General features: G+C 41.4%; 1 long non-coding RNA gene across 1 annotated transcript; it reads left to right on the top strand.

The window, feature by feature from the left end:
* The first annotated feature begins 802 nt into the window (after window positions 1–802).
* Window positions 803–2,001, top strand: LOC121109707. Its single transcript, XR_005857959.1, has 3 exons — window positions 803–1,037; window positions 1,686–1,756; window positions 1,879–2,001. It is a non-coding gene; the product is annotated as an uncharacterized LOC121109707 (long non-coding RNA).
* The last annotated feature ends 7,450 nt before the right edge of the window (window positions 2,002–9,451 follow it).

Below are 9,451 nucleotides of genomic sequence, written 5' to 3'. Positions count from 1 at the left end.
TCTCTTATCCCCTTTCTTGCTTGATCCCAAAGACCCTGTCCACATTGAGCAGGGTTTATCTTCATGGTTGATTTTCATTAGGGGGTACTTGGGGTTTTGGAAAGTATGCGAGGAATTAAAACATTTATCACAGAAAGTTGTGCACTTGTTTTTAACATGGCTCAAAAAGCACAAATGTTTTGCTAAGTCAGAATGAAACTTAAATGAAATAGAAACGTGCAAAAATGGCCAAAATTAAAGTCTTATAAAAGGTTATACTTTTAAAGCCTAATCCCTCTGTACATATAAGTAACATGCAGATGAAAACTGTACCCACAGTACAAATAATGAAATCTTTATAGTATGAAGAAGTAATTGCTACGAATCAGCAAAAACTTGGGGGGGAAGCAAAAGGGGAGAAAAATGCGGTATAAAAATAGAAACAAATTTGTCATGCAAATAGAAAGTTAAAAGATTTCTAACCAGAAGCATTTTGGTTTTCACACGGAACACTATTATGAGACTTGACTTCTAATTTCAAGTGCTGATGAAGTCACCATTATATAATTTCAAGCCCATTGGGTGTTTCTTGGTTCCTTCCAAGTTTACAAAAGAATCCTCAGCCCTGCCTGGTTCAGTAGGGCCATCACCCAATAAGTTCCAGTTTCCAGGCCCAAAGCCTCAGATTTCCAAGCATTATCTCATACTGATAGCAGCAGGAATGGGAAATGGGAAGGATAGACAGGGGCTCCCCCCCTGTGCAACAGACATTCTACATTTCCCAAAAGACTTCTAGAAGCCAGCAGTTGCTTTGTGCAGTAATAACCTGCAGGAATGACTATCTGTCAAGGAGAGCGAGTCCCCTTCTGACACGTCAACACCAGAGAGACATGCCTTACTCACAGGGCTAGGCCCAAGGAGTTTGCTGACAAGGCTTTTAACAAAACAATAACTAATCGGGTGCAGTATTGCTCTACAATATCTATCTATCCCAGTCCAAAATGAGGATAGATGCAGCTGATTATTCTCAAATAATGTGATTTCCGGTTAATAAATTGGTAAGTTAAATTAAACATAAGTATTTGTGCTGTTGGAGAGCATTCAAAGGCCCATGCATAAATTTTCCTGGAGAGGTAAATGTCACAGGCTTTGTTTTTGCAGAATTGCAAAGTAATCTGCAGATCAACAGGATGACCATTTCCTCAACTACAGAAACACCAGATATAGCGCACAGCACGTGTTTGAATTTCTCAGACCTTACTGAGATTAGCTTGGACTACAAAAGAAATGTGGCTACAAAACATTCCTGAAAACACTTAAAGCTGCACTCTCTGTAGACTCTTTCCATTGACTTTCAGTTCTCTTGCAGAGCAGGAATCAGGAAGTCTGGAAAAACATAGACTGTCGGGTCTAAATGTGGGTCCAATTCAGAAAAGCACCGAAGCTTGGGCTTAACTTTGCTGTGGTTTCAAGCTCCAATAAAGTTAAGCACATGCTTAGAGGTTTTGTTGGTAAATCTGTTAGGTTCACTGCTAAAACTACTGTATTAGTGAGGTAGTTTTATACATACTAAGAAATACAATCAACTTAAGAGATGATACAAAACAGACCCCCCAATTTCAGAGTTAAAGGCACTCTTTTTGTGTATGTAATCATTCATGCATACAGATCTGTATTTAATTGTATTTCATTTCATTTTACTCCAGACATGTCCGTATTTCATGCAGCCGTTCTTGTAAGCAGATCTCCGTGCAAAAATGTTTATGCAGAAGAGCAGGTATTTGCACATCTAAGGATCCCTTTTGCATGGGCAAATAGCTGCTTACACATATAGATGAAAAAATAAGGATATATAGATATGCAAGTGACTCTGAAATCTTGACACACATTGCCTTACAGGATGAAGCTGGAAGAAATTTAACAGGCAGGAATTATCCAATTAAGAGTCGTGTAAGCATTTGGAATTAGTTCTAAAGGCTCCGTAGAAAGACTCTACTGCAGTAAACATCTCATCGTCATTAATTCTGTCCAGATTCATTTGAAGCATATCCCTTCCTGAAGATCCAGTAATAATTTCTAATCAAGAGGTGAATCAACAAATATTTGTTTAGAAAGTTGTTAAAATCAGATCGGTCTTGAAACACATGTAGTGGAAAAAATAGCAAGGCTTTATCCACGCTCAAGAAAAAAATAATCAGAAAAACAAAACTGCTGTTGATCTGAGAGACAAATCTGGCTCTTGGTATTTTAAAACAACAAGAAAAAAAAAAAGAAAAAGGAAAAAAAAACGAACATGCACTGGTTGCTATAGAGAGAACCTCTTACTTTCAACCACAATTGCAGATGTGGTGGGGTTGAAGTGAATATCTATGTCTGATAATACTTAACAGCTATGTAAAAGATGCATAAAAGTGATCTGAGAAATATTTTCCCCGAAAATTAGATAATTGTGAGTTATGTGCTGACGGCCCAAAGGAATATAGGAGCATTCCACGGATAACTGAGACTTAAGCAACCTTAAAAAAACATCACAGTTGGCCAAACAGTAGTGCTCATCTACAGATAACACTTTAAAACTGGCGAAATAAAACATGCATTAGAACAATGATCAAATTTAAAGAATTTACACATAGTTGCCTGATATGTGTGCGAAGCCATGAAAGAAAGTCTGCAGACATTACTGAGAGGCAGAAGAGAGCACATCTTACTGCCTGATGTAGTAAAGAGAGGTCAGTGCCAGAGCATTCCCATGCTCCTTCTCTACCCAGATCTGTGCCTTTTCGTCATGCTTAAGTCCCTCCTGCCGTAAATAAAACCAACTGCACTAACTTCCTTAGCACAACAGATAGCATATTCTGTAGTTAACTGCTCCCTGCTATTCAAAACTATTAATAACCTATGTTCAGATTACAGGAGCAGCAAGAAGCCAGCTGGTCTAGGCCATGTAACTCTTGGTGCAAGGTGAATACAGAGGAGGTGGCATTCTATGCCTCAGAGAGGTTGGACTCACTTATACAGCCATAATTCTACAATTTCTGCAACTTTTTCTATGTGTATCTTCTGTATGATACAGTCCCAACATTGCCAAAGTTCTGTTTTCCTAAGCCATGCTGATGACAGCTTAGGTTTGCTGCCTCTCCTTCAGCATGCCTTCAAATCCCTGTTGGTGTCACTGAAGCAATTTGTACACAAGAACAAATGCCTTCAAAATGAGCACGGCATTCAGAATCTGGTTCTTATCCATAAGCGTAGCATGGTTTCTGAGCAGACAAAAAAAAAAGGGAAAAATCTTTACATGTTTTTAGGATGAAGCACAATCAGTACACAGAAAGTGAAGAGTGTGCTGCAGCCACCCGGCACAGCAGAGGGCTGGCCTCACTGAGTAAGATCTCAGGTTTCTAAATGGCGTCTTCTACCATATCCCTGTGTTTATCATTCTCAGACAAGCTGGGATTCACATGATGTTGACAACCGTAATATATTCTCTGTAAATTGCAATTGGATCTTTGAATCTCCAGACAGTTGAGAAACTAGTTTCTCTCACCTGTTTAATTAACCATGTCATGTTTTCCAAAGAGAATTAATTGTCTCACTGAAGCAGTAAGGAGACTCAAAGGTTCAAAAGAAAAATAAATATGAGTATGTAGCAGGGTAAACATCCGATAAACATTTTCACAGCTGAGTTTCAAACTTCTCATGTTCCAGTTCCTTACATTTTATCATCTCATCCCACTCGGTTCAGGCACCGGATCTCTTGAAGATACCCCTCATGGGAAAACACCGCCTCGGAAATCAAAACATTTAGACGGTGAAAGAAGTAGAGAATAATTCTGCAGGAAATGTTATGGCACAGGGACTGTTCGGGAACAGAATGGTAGCTTTTCCCCATTTTGTCCTTAACAATTGATTAATAGAAGTGGCTTTCCGTCAGGCCACCTCTACCCTGATCATCTGACGCTTTGGCAGATGTTCCCTAAGAGGAGCAGCCAGTTTTGCCCTCCTGGTGACACACAAAGCACTGCATCTTCTTAGTCACCTCTCTGCTCCCGAGATTGGCTGCTGCTGTTTACCATAGCCAGAGTTAACTCTAAGAGTCTCAATTTTAACCAAATTGAAACGGCTTTCTTTTTTTTGCAACTGCTTTCACTTCTGCTTTTACAACCATTTTTAACATGACGCTGAGAAAGAAGTGAACAGTTGCACGTGAAAAGGAGAAATGAAAACGATCTTCAGATAGCTGCTTCTACAGTGGAAGCATTTTTAGTGTTCAGCTGTGGCTACAGGATGGAACAAAACCTTTAGGGTATCCGTGAGATGAGTAAAGTGGCAGTCATTGAAATGATGATGTTAATCATTGTCAATTCAATCCTGAGAGGCACTGAGGCCCTTTCCAAAGACACTGAAAGTTTTTAATTCTCTGTAATGTGACTCCACACAGAATTTAAAGGGGAAGACCGGCATTCTACATCAAAACCGAGCAACTTCTTCCTTAAAAAAAAAAAAGGAATTGGGATAAGTCATGGCAATTATACATGCATTTCAATGAGAAGGGTTTCAGGTTGGGGTGACTCGGGGGGGGTCTTTTGTCGGGTATTTTGTCTTTGCAAATGTACTCACCCTATTGCAAACTTACTGCCTTGAATATTTCCTAGTCCTTCAAAAAACTGTTGCAGTACCTGCAGTTAGAAGCAGGTTTCGGTGCTGGTCTCCTGAAGGTTTTTCTGGCCCTTCAGGTCAGATATTCAAAAACTGGAACAATAGATCATAGCTTCAGTGAAGTCAGAGATAAGACACTTATCATAACCAACTAAAGATCTGCCTTCGTATATTTCAGCTCTAAAGAACAGTGAATCTCACAGGAAAAACAAAAAGACAGCATCCTGGCAGATAAGTTTACTTTTGAAGCTTGATAATTTACTAAGTGTGGTATAGATTTTACATAGGTCAAATAAATCATAAATCTATTTTAGTTCTAAAAAACTGAGAAACACCTTCCTCTGGTTCATTCCACTCGTTATTCTTCAGAGAAAATTTTAAATCACTAATTGGTACCTCAGTAATTCCATGTCTGTATGTCCTTGATCTCGTTTTCACTTTTTCTTCCCCTCGTGCTTCTGCATGTGCATGGCTGTATTTAAATCTGCTCCTGCTCTCAGTAATCAAGATGCATTTTCCAAGGCCTACTGGTTCTGATGCTTCGCAAGTAGGATTTTCTGAGCAGCAGAGACCAGGCACACCCTGTGCAGTACTGGGTATTTGAAATCCAGGTACTGGGGGCCTAAGCAATGGGCTAGGCTATGTGAACATTTTTGAAAGACTCAGCCTTTTCATATGAACTGAAAAGCAGGATTTCTCTTCCTGTGAGTAAAGGAAGAGGGCCAGAAAGTCCCAGGAGCATTCTGATTTTCTGAGTCCCGGTGCTTTGAGCAGCTGCTACTCACTAACACACCTCAAGATGCAGCAGAAGCCCAACCCAGTGGGCAGCACTGGTGGGACAGGCATTCACCCCATTTGACCTGCGTAGGCGCCACCGGTGTCATATTGAGTAAGCATGACTGCAACTGCTGCTCATTGAAGAGCTGCCCAAGGAGATGAGGGCTCCACACTTTCCCACCTCCCCTCCTTGCACACCTGCTCCTGGGCAGCCACAGTCTGGCCATGGTAAAAGCAATAATCTTTGCAGCATGAGAAACAAGGGGGCAGCTGAGCCTTGTCTGTACCAGATTCATAGCGAGGAACAGAATAAGTGATTTTTAAAGATGGGCTTATAAATCATTAAAGTGACGTGGGACGGGCCTGGAGTTTGTTTTGCAAGCTGGAATGGGAATTGTAACATCCGTATTTCAAAACACACACTCACCCTCACGCTCTCATTTCCTGTGTATGGCATCCAAATTTAACCTTTCATTTCTTGAAGAGCAGTGACTTATATTTATCTGGTAGAATAAGCAAATAGCCAACTATGGCAAATCCAGGGAGCTCTTTTAAATCTATCAGCTAAAATCAAGTTAAGTGCATTTCAAAGTGCATACACTCCCTACCTGCTACCAGCTGTTTTGCTTACTTTTACTTTAGAGGAACTGGTAGAGGCTCCTCTCAGTCTTCTGTGCACTGCAGTCTGAAACCTACCCCACCTCTGTTGTACCAAAGAGATGGGGAATCCTGGTGGAAATCCAGAGGAAGCCTTCTTCTGAGCCAAGGAGGCTTTACCTATAAGTCCATCTCCATGAATGGAAGCAGAAAAAAACCGAGAAGGTCTGGAACTGAGTACGTTCTCTGGGGACTTTTATAAAGTGACAACAGGAATGGCTCTGAGGCCTTGGGAGGAATAGAGGGGTGGAACCACACAACCTTAACCCATCACTGGGCGTGTACCCAAAAGCAGGTACAAGCCTGGCAGCATCTACTGAGGGTTCAGTTAATGCCTCCTCACAGAACGACTGCAGAGCCATGCCTGCAGTGTAACGGTCTGGGCCTAACGAACTTGGAGTGCCCAGCCCAGTGTGCTGCTCTGGTGAGGAACATGCAGTTGAGGAACCTCACACTGTGGCCATGATGAATTCAGGCCTGGCCCGTCCTGTAGTCAGGTGAATCCCTTGCCTGAAAGGTCCAGTGAAGATGCTGTTCATTGCAGCACTGAGGCACAACAGTTTTTAAGCATTTCTGCTTTTTAGTTCAGGCTGCCGCTTTCTTCAGTGACTAACACAGTGATTCTCTGCTTTCTCTATTGCAAATTCTTAAGTCTTGGCAGAAGGTGACCGTGGATAGATGGGATTTGGATTCCTACAGCCATTGCTGCTGGTGCACTCTGCTTCATTTTCAGCAAGGATTCTTTCAACTCAGTTTTCTTACCATATCTCTGAGGACGCAGTAAGAGTGGTGTGGATCATGAGCAGTTCACATTTACTACAAACACCTCCACACTGGTGCTCCAGTAACAAGATCTACAACAGATGGCTCTTTGTGGCCTCAAATCACACTACCAAGTGGGGTCACCAAAAGAAAGTGGTGGCAACTCTCTTACATTAATAGGAGCTGCAAGACCATTGAAAAGTGTACCAAAGTCCCTCAGGGTGTATTTATAGGAGCCCCAGTATAGTTCCCCATTGCCTTAAGTAACCAGGAATTAATATGTGTTCCCTCGATAGCTCAGGCTCCGGTGTTAGTGCCAAGTGCTTCAGAGGGTGGCAAGGCTAGGGAAGGGAGGGGCTTTCCACACTGGTAGGCCCATCTGAGAAGTTTTTAATCCTTATTACTGTTACATACACTTCTCTATGCCTGCCAGCCCACAAGAAGGTTTGAAAGTCAGCCTAACCTCTGGTGTGTCTGATCTAGATCCAACAGGGAATGAGATCAGGGAGCTGTGAGAAGCAAGCTTAATGGGGAGTCTGCTGCAAATGTAGCAAAACAAATAATAGAGGCTTGCGTTTTTTGTTGTAGAAAATACAGTGCTATGGCTTTTGGGTGCCAAGAGGCAGTTCTTTTAATAGCGACATTCTTTGTAATGCTGATGAGTGGCAATATAGAAAGATGAAAGTAGGAGGGCATTGTATTATAGTCTTACATATATTACGCCACAAAGAAAATGCAGTTGCTGGGTGGGGATTCTTCACCCTCCTACCGCTGAGCTATTCATGCAAATTCTCTTCTGCAGATGGCAATCCCCATTCCATCTCTCCTAAATCCCAAGGGGTTTGCCAACTGACTTTCAATTTTCAAGTGGAAATCGTAGGACTGAATGGTGGTACGCTGAAGTCTTTTCCTCTGACACCTTGCTGCCCCTTTAGGAAGCGAGCAGATATTGTTTCCAAAAGATGTGTGCCATCTCCTGGGAACTGTAGAAACTGCAGGCCCCTTGTATGGAAAGCCCCTGTAAGTTATTTTTTCTTCCTCTCACAGGGTACTTACACAACTACAAGAATGTGGTCAGCATAGCTAGGTTTACCCTCCGTTTCTAAATTTGTTGAAGTGTTCACATTTTACGCCAGAAAAACTCAAATCACACTGAAAATATCATCATTTTGTGTACTGTCAAACGTGGATGTCTGAAAAATAGCTTGACAAGATTTGTCAAAACCTGATGGTAATCAGTTGCAAAATAGTGGCAGAACTTAGCAGACACTGCCATTATCTTTTAACACAAAGGTAGCCCACAGCATTACTATGATACACCTATTTTGTCCTCTCAGGACAAGTGCAAGTCAGAGGGAAACCATCAGAGATTTTCTTCATAAAATGTCATAGGATTCTTTAGCATAAAAGATAAGATATGCTTTTCTCAACTCATGAAGTGAAACTTGCACGTGTCAAACTGTAGACTCTTCTCATCAACCTTGGGCTTTTCATTTGCTGCTGTCACATCATTAAGCCCTCCCTTGTCAAGAAGACACAAGGGGGAATAAAATGCATTGATACATGTAAACATATTTTTGCATTTTGGATTAATAGATGTATAGATGGGTGGAGCCTTTGTCTTTGAACTGGCCCTTAAAAGAGGGTAGTTATCTCACATGGACAGATCCCTGAAATAATGTCCAAAAGTGTGAATTTGTGCATAAGGTGTTTTTCTGAGTTATGACTTTTAAATACATCTGCTCAAATTCTAAAAAATATTTTGGTTTTGTAAAGGTAGAACAATATCTACTTTCAAACAATTAGTGATGGCACATTCTGTGCACAGTCAGTTAGCTTTAATCTGGTATACATTAAGTTTAATCATTTTAATTCTTTTCTTACCACCTTCCATTTCTTCCGCAGACCTGAGGAATTCTTTAAATAAGAAGTTCTTTAAATAAGAACTGAAATGGGAACTTTTTCAACAAAATGTGTTCTGCTAATGCTGCTAACTGATTTTATATAATGGCATTGCAAAGAAAGTAAACAGTCTTTCAATCAAGTTTAACGTGATGTAATTTGTAAACAGATGCCATGGGTCATCCTAGCAGCTTCCTGAGACACCAAGTTTCAGTGGTGGATTGTGTTTGATAAAAGTTATGTTCAAAATGCTGAAAGGCCGCTATCGTTTGGTAATCTACTGCCACAGGCACATTATGTCTTCTGGTTGATTTAGGACTGCACACGCATCCTAGTGTAAATATCCTCTGCTAACAGAAGCAAATGCTCAGGAAACTTTCTTTTCAGACTGAACCTAAAGATGAGAAGTGAGAAATCAGCAGTGGTGCAGGAGCAGAGCTGTGCCAGACACCCATGCTGACAGGGGAAAGTCTGAGAGCGCAAGCAGCCTAACTTCAGCAGAGATCACCTCTTAATTCCCTGAAGCCAAAGCAGGATACTCCAGTCCTCACTGCCAAATTCCCAGCCTCGTAGGAATTTCCCTTTGTAGTTTGTCTCCATCTCCCTCTTCCTGAAATCTGCGAATGTTTCTGGCTGCCATTTTGCTGCCCTCAGAGGTGTGGGGAAGCAGAGGGGAAGGCTGGGGAGAAGCGGGAGGAAGCCAGTTGCAGACAGTTTG

The sequence above is a fragment of the Gallus gallus genome, chromosome 2 (genome assembly GCF_016699485.2).
Source record: "Gallus gallus isolate bGalGal1 chromosome 2, bGalGal1.mat.broiler.GRCg7b, whole genome shotgun sequence".
NCBI lineage: Eukaryota > Metazoa > Chordata > Aves > Galliformes > Phasianidae > Gallus > Gallus gallus.
This window is presented reverse-complemented; position numbering and strand designations above follow the sequence as displayed.